Source organism: Rhinolophus ferrumequinum, chromosome 11, assembly GCF_004115265.2.
Source record: "Rhinolophus ferrumequinum isolate MPI-CBG mRhiFer1 chromosome 11, mRhiFer1_v1.p, whole genome shotgun sequence".
Taxonomy (NCBI): Eukaryota; Metazoa; Chordata; class Mammalia; order Chiroptera; family Rhinolophidae; genus Rhinolophus; species Rhinolophus ferrumequinum.
This window is the reverse complement of record NC_046294.1, coordinates 45,581,748-45,591,369: the sequence shown is the minus strand read 5'-3', so window position 1 is coordinate 45,591,369 and position 9,622 is coordinate 45,581,748. Positions and strand designations below refer to the sequence as shown.

Sequence of the window (9,622 nt, the reverse complement as noted above, 5' to 3'; positions counted from 1 at the left end):
ACGTCCTGCCTGCAGCAGTCCATAGGTATTGCATCTGTTAATGACTCCATATATGTACTTCGCCAACATATGGGCACAGAGTGGATTTGGGTTGCTGCTAGTCAATATGTAGAATATTAATCCCCTGCTATTACCTGCTAGACCTCAATGTACATAGAAACCTGGAGATATAGAAGAAATAGTAGGTCAGAAGGAGTTAAGTGTGGGTGGTGTGTGTATGTGTGTGTGTATGTCCAAATGATTTTCAGTCATAAAATTAGATAATATTTAACAGTGAAGGGTCCAGAGATCAACCACCTCATCAACATTTCAAATTAATCAACCACAAGTATCTATATTGGACCCTATGCTAGATGCTGGAACTATAATAATGAACGAGACATATTTATTGCCCTCACAGAGCTCAAGTTCTGATGGTTTCAAAGAATAATTAATATTCAGTTGAAACTATAAATGTAATTGCTGTGGAGACCCGGAAACAAGCTGATCACCTCCTACTTAGGGGATTGGCGAAGGCTTAAAAGAGAAGTTGACATCAGTACTCTACATTTGCCAGCTGTGTGGCCTTGATTATTTATCCTCTATGAGACTTGGATGTCCCTGTGTATAAAACAGAGATAGCAAAGGTACAATCGATGAGGTTGTATGAGGATTAAATAAACTAATGGCAGGGCACTTAACGTGGTTCCTAACATAGAGTAATCTCTTCATAAACATTAGCCATTGTTGTAATTATCATTATCATTAATATTACTATGGTATATATTATGTGTTGCTATATGGTGGTGTGTTTGGAAATCGTGATGGAAAACTAAGTTAGGACCAGATTATTAATGCTCAGTTTAGAAATTACTCTGTAGTACTGTGATTTCTAAACTGTGGCTAATGGAACACCAGGTTATTTTAGAGATGTAAATTGATGTGCTATCAAAAAAGTTATATGGACATGGATACAAATACCTATAGTCAAATAAGTATGGGAAACATTGCAAACTCTAGTCTTCTCTTAGACAGTCATGTGTGTGACTCACAGAATGTCAGCATTTTTCTTACTTATTTGACCATGGAACTTTTTAATAAAACATTCATTACAATATCTGATTTTTTTTCTACACAATGTTTTGTGGAAAACACTTCTGTAAGTAATGAAGAATGCTCAAAAGTATTTAACAGAAAGTAGTATAATCCCCTCTGTCTTTTACAATGCTTAACATCAAATAAATTTATAGTTTAAGTTACAGTGTAAAAGATTGGAAACATTGAAATCAATTAAGAAACTAGTGCGATATCTGAGGTGAAAGATGATAAGGGACATAAATAATTGGTAGAGGCAATGTTAAGAAGAAAATTAACAATACTAACAACTTAGCATTATTTTTCAGATACCAACTATGAACTAAGGGTTATGTTAAGTGATATATATATATATATATATATATATATATATATATATATATATATATATATAGAGAGAGAGAGAGAGAGAGAGAGAGAGAGAGAGTTTATTTCTATTAATCTTCTCAACATACCTAGGAGGTACTATCACTACCCCCACTTTAAAGACGAAAAAACTGGGGACTAAAATTGTTAAATAAATTTCACAAGTTCACACAGCTAGAAAGCAATGGGGATAGGACTTGAATCCTGATGTGACTCCAAATACTATCCAGGTAACTATTTAGTGGTACAATCAATATGAGTAACAAGTAACTTCTTCAGGAGCAGGCCAGAAAGGAAGAAGCTGAGAAACTCACTCAGGTTTCCAGCTCAGTGAAGTTGATGGGATCATCATGATCTAGTTCCCAAGAACAGGAACAGGAAGAAAAGCTAGCATGAGTGAGATTTCTATACCCTGGAGGAGATATCCAATTGTTAGGTGGGTTTATGCATTTAAAACTCAAAAGAGTTCTCAGAAGGAAAGAGACATGTGGGACTCATTAGTACAAGTGGTGATTGAGGAAATGAGTGTGCATGCCCTTTTCTGGAAAAGCATGAAAGAATGAGCGTCAAGAAACGATTCCAGTTTTGCTAACCTGGCTAAGAACAATGTGCTATAATTCCTAACATGGAGATGTTCAGAAGCCAGGTAGAAGAGAGAACCAAGAGTACCCTGTTTCCTCCTACTCTTGTCTATTGCCTGGAGTAAAAAGTACTGTAGTCAGCAGCTTATTTGCCTCCATGATGCCAAATTGTCTTTGTGAGTAACTGGTTTACTAACCACTAGGTTAGTGGACGAATTTAACTGATCATTTCAGTGCATGATAGAGACACATGTTCTAACTTCAGGGAGGTAATCGTACTCTCACTCATATCATAAACATTTATTACGTACCAGGCATTTTGTAATGCACTAAGAGTACAAATATGAATGACACACACTCTTCTAATTTCAAGGAGTTTACAGTTAATTGGGAGTACAAATAAATAAACAACCCATTATAATTCATTACATACATTTAGAAATTTGTACAAGATGCAATAGACATGCAAAGATAATACCCTTGGATTGAAAAATCAGGAAAGACTTCTTAGGAAAGGCAGTTCTTGAACTGAAATTTGAAGAATGAACTCCTGTTTTCCAGATGACTGAAGGGCAAGCATGGCTGTTTTTCAAAAACACCTGCCACTGTAGAAGTGGATGGAGAGCTACTTGATTCTGTACAAAGAATCAATACACATTTTGGGATAAAAATACTGCAACCTTTTCCAATGTGAAATATAAAATTATTTTTATCCATTTATTCATAACTCACTTTATGTGGTGTCAACTCCCCATGTTTCTGGAGTACATCTGGTTTACTGGAGATACCAAATGTTCATATCAGAGGCATGTACACTTAGTTGTCATTTTGGGGCTGTGTGGGAGGGATATGAGAATAAGATAGAGAAAACAAAAACAGGCCAAAAGAAAGAGCCAAACAGAGAGAAAGAGAGAGAGAAAAGAAGAGTTGGAGGAGTAGGTGGATGAAGAAGGAAGAGAAAGAGGACAAGAAGAAAAGCCCTCTCAGTTCAGGAAATCTCTGTATTTCACACCTAACTTCCTTGATAAAGCTAGGAGTGGTGATGCATGGGGAGCCATCAGGCCCGAGGGGAAGCACAGTATCAAGACTTGATTTCAAAGAACCTGCAGGCTACAGCCTCACGGATCTGTTTAGTCTTCCTACCATAGACAATGGGGTTGAGCATTGGTGGCACCACCACAAAACGGTTGGCCAGCAGGATATAGACATGTTGAGGAATGTTACATTCGAAGCAGTGTGTCAATACGGTAAAGACAGATGGAACATAAAATATGAGATGACACAGAGGAGAGAGCCAAAATTGCCAAGAGCCTTGTGCCGGGCGTCCTGGGAGGGCATATGAAACACTGCTCGGAGGATCAGTGAGCAAGACCAGCGATGAGTATCACATCCAAGATGACTCTGACAATGGGCCCTGAGAAGCCATACCAGATGTTAGCAGTGATGTTAGCACAAGCTAAGCGGGCCATCCCCATATGCTCACAGTAGGAATGGGGGATGATGTTGGTCCAGCAGAAGAGCAGCCGCTTCAGCAAGAAGATCGGTAGGAAGATGATGCAGAAGCTTCAGGTGGCAAAGGCCACAGTAATCCATCCCACAACAGGCCATGTTAGCACTGTTGTATAATGTAGAGGGGCACAGATAACCACAAAGCTGTCAAAGGCCATAGCTAATAGGATGGCTGACTCCCCCACAAACAGCACATGGACAAAGAAAACTTGGGTGACACGGGCATCAAAGGCAATATCATGGGCATCGAGCCAAAAGATGGCTAGGTTCTTGGGTACAGTAGTGGTGGACAGCAAGATGTCCGTGATGGGCAGCATAGAGAGGAACTATTACATGGGCTCATGAAGGTTACATCCTGTGATGACCATTATCAGGATACTGTTCCCTAGGACTGCAGTGATATACGTGAGGCAGAGGGGTATGGACAGCCACTTACGATACACCTCCAACCCAGATATGCCAAGAAGGACAAAAACTGCAGGGTAGAGGATGGTAAGGTTCGTGTGAGTCATGATGAACTTTAGGGTCCTCTCTATAATGACTTAGAAATGAATCTGCTGAGTGATAGGAACAGAAAGCAGCACCTCTTAGTATGTGCAGAGTTCACAAAAGATAGCATGGTTCTGGAAAGGAGGTTACTGTCTGTGTGAAAAAGGACTTTCATTTCATTCAATGGCTTCTGAGGGTCCTGCTGAGGTTCTCAGCAGGAGAGCTTCAGGCTAGTGCAGGAAAGAGTCAGGGGTGAGAAGAGAGGAAAGTCACAAGCACAAAGAGGCATATCCAAAGTCTTATGGAAAGTACCTCTCAGAGCCCTAGCAGAATATCCAGATGAGCAAGAAAAAAGAGCAGAACAGTAGAGAAGGGCCATCCTGAGTGGGAGAGAACGCATGCAGTGGGTAAGGACACAGTTCTGGAGCCAGACTTCCTGGGCTAATTTTCCAGTTCTTCCCTGACTCACTGGTTGGTCTTGGACAAGTTATTTTACTTCTGCCTTTGTCTTTTAATGTATAAGATGAGGATAACAATAAACTCCATAAGGTAATTGGGAGGATTAAATGAGTCAATTCATATAAGTGCTATTTTTAGAAGAGTAGGGTACCATTGTTGCTGTTATTATTATCTATAAACCTGTTTGGTCATCATCCTATTGTATTTTTTCCAATAGTCGAAACATCTTAATGAATATTCAGCAATATTAAAGTTTTATTTTTTATCCAAATATAACCAAAGGGAATCCCTTTCCTGGGAACAAGAGGCAAAGGGATGAGAGAAGTGCCAAGGAAGAGAAAAATACCTTGAGAAGAGATCTGTCAGATGGACCTGGTGTCTCAGAACCAAGGCCTGAGGGCTTTGAGAGGTGCACCAGGCAAGTCCACCAGTATTGAATTTAGCTTGGGTCAGTTACTTGACAGGCTTCTCTCAAATGCTTTGAAAACACCCATGTGTCTCAGCAGAAACAGAATGTCTTCATCATTTATAGAATCCCCAGGGAAATGGTGGAATGATGAGAGTGATAGCTTCAGCTATAGAACAAAGGAGAGCTGGGAATCATAGGGAAGATTTGATCCAGACTAAGGAGAAACGGAATCACTCTTCCATTCTCTGCTTTCTCCTTTTCTTCCTAGTGTCTCTTTTCTTCCTGTGGGTCCCATACAACCCTATTTTTGGTTATGCCCATTCCCTCATTAGGGAAACGCCTTTAATGTCTTTATGCAATCTTAATTTTGGAAGACTCTCCTAATACCATGACAACATATTAAAGTACATCCACAACCCACATCAGATATAATTGTTAGATAACTATATTCAGTCGAGTTACTTTTTTGACTAGTTGTATTATCTATTTATCTGTCCTTTACATATACTTCTACACACACACACACCTGCCAATTCCCCTCCTTGCCACCATCAATGCTCTTAAAACCACCTACTACATCGCAGTATCAGTTGAAGGATTGAGAAAATGGTAGAGAAGAGCTAAAAACTTTGCTTGTTCTCAGAGAAGAGGAATAAGAAGAGAAAAACAGACTGATCATGTTGGTATGAGGGATATCACTATTCCTGCCCCATCCAGGGTGCTTCTGTCTAGAGACAGAGAAGCCATATGCTTCCTTCTTCTGGGAGCAGTGCCAGAGTCACCACTGGCATCACTGAGCATGGGATCAATGAACCAAAGGAGAAATGAAAACCCTTCCTCTAATGCCAAGAGGGAACACTAACTCTAAGAGTAATTAGTAGCTCCAGATAAAATGCCCATAAAGCATTTGAAAACACAGCATAATAGCAGGGACAGAAATCCAAGCAATAAAATAATAACTTAATAATGGCAACATTTATTGAGCCCTTACTATATTCCTGTCACTGTGTTAGGGTTTATCATAAATTGCCTCATTTAATTCTCAGAGCAATCCAATGAGATACGGCAATATTACTATTTTCATTTGGCAGATGAGAAAATAGAAGCTTATAGAGACTAAGTAGTTGATAAGGGGAGAAGACAAAATCCCTCAGGTGAACATGTCAAAGTGTTCAGATTCAGTTCAAAAACACTGATTAAACGATCATTTTAAAACAACCCTGAAGGCTCAATCACTCAAGTTCAAGGGAAAAAAAGGTACAGAATAAATGAAAGATTGATTAAAATTTTCACACCATTAAAACAAACTTTACATTGTGTGAACACTTAATTAAAGTATTCTAACATTGTTGGGAGGCGAGTAATTGTTCCCAACTCATCTTATAACATTTAGAGCAAAGAAGTTTCTAGAAACCCAATAAGAAAAAGAAAAAGACATCAACCTAGCAATCCCACTCTTAGGTATTTACCCAAGAGAAATAAAAACATAAGTCCACAAAAGCCCTGTACACAAATGTTTACAGCAGCTTAATTCATAGTAGCCAAAAACTGGACAAAATTCAAATGTCCAGTCAAAAAAAGAATGGATAAACAAATTGTTATATACTCAGACAATGGAATAATATTTAGCAATTAAAATTTTAAAAAACTACTAAACATCCAACAATTTTACTAACCAATGTCACTCCAATAAATTAAATAAAAATTTTTAAAAGCATGTAACAATACAGATTAAACTCATTATTATGTGTGTAAAAGAAACCAGATACAAAAGCTTACCTACTGTATGATTCTATTTATATGAGGTTTTACAACAGACAAAAACTAGTCTGTGGTGACAGAAATCCAGAATAGTGATTACCTCTGGAATGGGAGGAAGCAAAAGGTAGTTTCTTTGATGGAAATATTTTATAAATTGAGAGGAGTGTGAATTACATAGGTGTCTGCATTTGTCAAAAGAAAGATTTTTTTAGGAGCATCAGTAAGGAATAAAAGGAGTGGAAGTATAGGTAAATTCTTCTAATGCGTTTTTATATCACATGCAATGATTAAAATAAAAATTATTACACCATCTGATACTCAAGATAATGATATTTGAAAGTAAGAAGAGTAAAGGAAATTAAATGAAACTTACTTAACATAAAAATTTCCTTACTTAACATAAAGTGGTAAAATGTTGATACCAGTGGACTGTGAGTCACATGTTTTAATAGAGCAACCACAAACAAAACTACACAATCCATACACTCAAAACCCCTATAAATAAATCAAGAAGGAATCCTAAAAATGTTCAAATAACCAACAGAAAAGCTAGAAAACAAAAACAGAGGAATGAGACACAGAAGAAACAAACAGAAAACAAATAATAAAGTGGAAGACTTAAGTCCTAACATATTAATAATTACCTTAATATAAATGATCTAAATACACCAATTTAAAAAACAGAGATAGCATTTACAAAATAATAACCCAACTATAGAGGAGAGATCCAAGATGGTGGAGTATATAAACATTGTGCCTCCATTCTTCCCTGAACACATTAAAATTACAACTAAATTATACAACAATCAACATGGAAAACCATCTGAAGTCTAGTCAAACAGAAGTCCTATAACTAAAAATATAAAAAAGAAACCACGTTGAGACTGGTAGTAGGAGAGAAGACATGGAATAGGCCCCACACCTGCGTCTGGTGGTTGAGAATAAGGCGGGTTATCTCAGCCACTTTGGTTCCCCCCCAGAGGAGCGAGGGACCCCAGCCCCTCACACCTGGCTCCCCAGCCCAGAGTACTGGTACCAAGAAGAGGAGCCCTAAAAACATCTGGCTGTAAAAACAGTGGGGATTCTGACAGTTCGAGGGGGCCGGAAGGCTGCGGGAAACCCAGACTTCCCCTTAAACAGCCTGTGCACAGACTCACTAGTTCACAGGCACTCACCTTAGGATCCAGCTGAGGGATGGTGACTCAGGGGCCTTGGAGACATACAGGGGTGCAGACTGAGGTGTGTGACTTCGTTGGGAGGATTGGAGGACAGTCAGCATTTTCCCAGTGAGGGGTCCACCTTCTGTGAGCCAGCAGGCGGGCGCCATCTTTCCTGTGTTGAGCCCGCCCCCACAGGCCAAATCTGAATCTGATTGGCCTGGGGAACTCTGCTGCTACGCCCTACTGACTCACCAGGATCCCACCCAACTTGTACACAGCTGAAGGCACTTTCTGCGCTAGCAGCCAGTCCTGCTGACATTGCACTCTTTCTTGGAAAACTGTTGAGTTTTCCCCAGGCAAGCGGCAACTGGCCTCTGTGTTCTCTGAGACTTTTGCTGAATCACTCCAGGCTCAACACTGGTACCAAACCAAAATTTACATTAACCTGGTGACCAGGATTCTTCGCACTCAAGTGACTTCTTGAAGCCTGCCTCACCCCACTTGAATACTGCACCAGGCATTATCAGTGGCTCAGCTTTAAGGGAGCTGGCAGGTGGCAGTAGGCCTTGGGGTGTTATGGCTTTTTGCAGAGCTAACCCAGACCCGATACTGGTGGCAGCCAGCCTCAGTTTGCAGCGTGGCCTCTCCCACACACCTCCAGGTCCAGCACAGGCAGCAAACAACTGCAGATCACTTTGTAGCTTCTACCAGGCAGTCCCCAACCAGGCAGTGGCTGACCTGGGCCTGCACCAGAGCCCCTCCCAAGAGGCCCCAGAACCAACATACTTGGAAGTTGGCTTCAGACCACAGCAGAGCACCACCCAATTAGCCCCACAAGTGGCACACACAAAGGGTGGTCTCAACAGGCACCAGAGCCCATTAGGGCAAATCCCACTCGGTGGGAAAAGCCTCCCACACAGCAGTCCATAAGCTGTGGACATGGCCAAACACCACAGTCAGTCAGTTTAAAGGTGAGTCCCACCCACTGATGTGCCAAGAGCAATCAAGTCTCAACTATAACAGGAGAGCATACACAACCCGCACAAAGGACCCTCATGGAGCACCCAGCTCAGGGACCAGGGAGACTGTGCCACTGAGCCCCATAGGACACCTACTACATAAGGTCACCCGGCCAAGACTGGGAAACATAGTGGATCTACCTAATGCATAGAAACAAACACAGAGAGGCAGTCGAAGTGAGGAAACAAGGAAATGCATCCCAAGTGAAAGAACAGGAGAAAACTCCAGAAAAAAAGAATTAAACGAAATAAAAACAAGCAACCTACAAGTGACAGTGTTCAAAACAATGGTTATAAGGAGGCTCAAGGAATTTAGTGAGAACTTCAACAAACAGATAGCAAGCCTTAAAAAAGGACATAAAAACCATAAAGAACCAGTCAGAAGTGAAGACTGTAATAACTGAAATGAAAAATGTACTAAAAGGAATCACCAGCAGACTAGATAAAGCAGAGGATAGAATCAATGATTTGGAAGATAATGTAGCAGAAAACATCCAATCAAAACAGCAAAAAGAGAAAGAATTTTAAAAATAAGGCTAGTTTAAGAGACCTCTGGGACAACATCAAGTGTAACAACATTTGCATCATAGGGGTACCAGAAGGAGGAGAGAGAAAGGAAGAGACTGAGAACATACTTAAAGAAATAATGACTAAAAACTTTCCTAACCTGGAGAAGGAAATAGACATACAAATCCAGGAAGTGCAGAGTCCCAAACAGGATGAACCCCAATAGGTCCACACTTAGACGCATAATAATTAAAATGGTGAAAGTTGGAGAGAAAGAGAGAATCCTAA

At 40.1% G+C, this 9,622-nt stretch overlaps 1 pseudogene; it reads right to left on the bottom strand.

The window, feature by feature from the left end:
* Positions 1-3,102: 3,102 nt before the first annotated feature.
* LOC117031173 (olfactory receptor 52B2-like) lies at positions 3,103-4,042 on the bottom strand (annotated as a pseudogene).
* Positions 4,043-9,622: the final 5,580 nt, after the last annotated feature.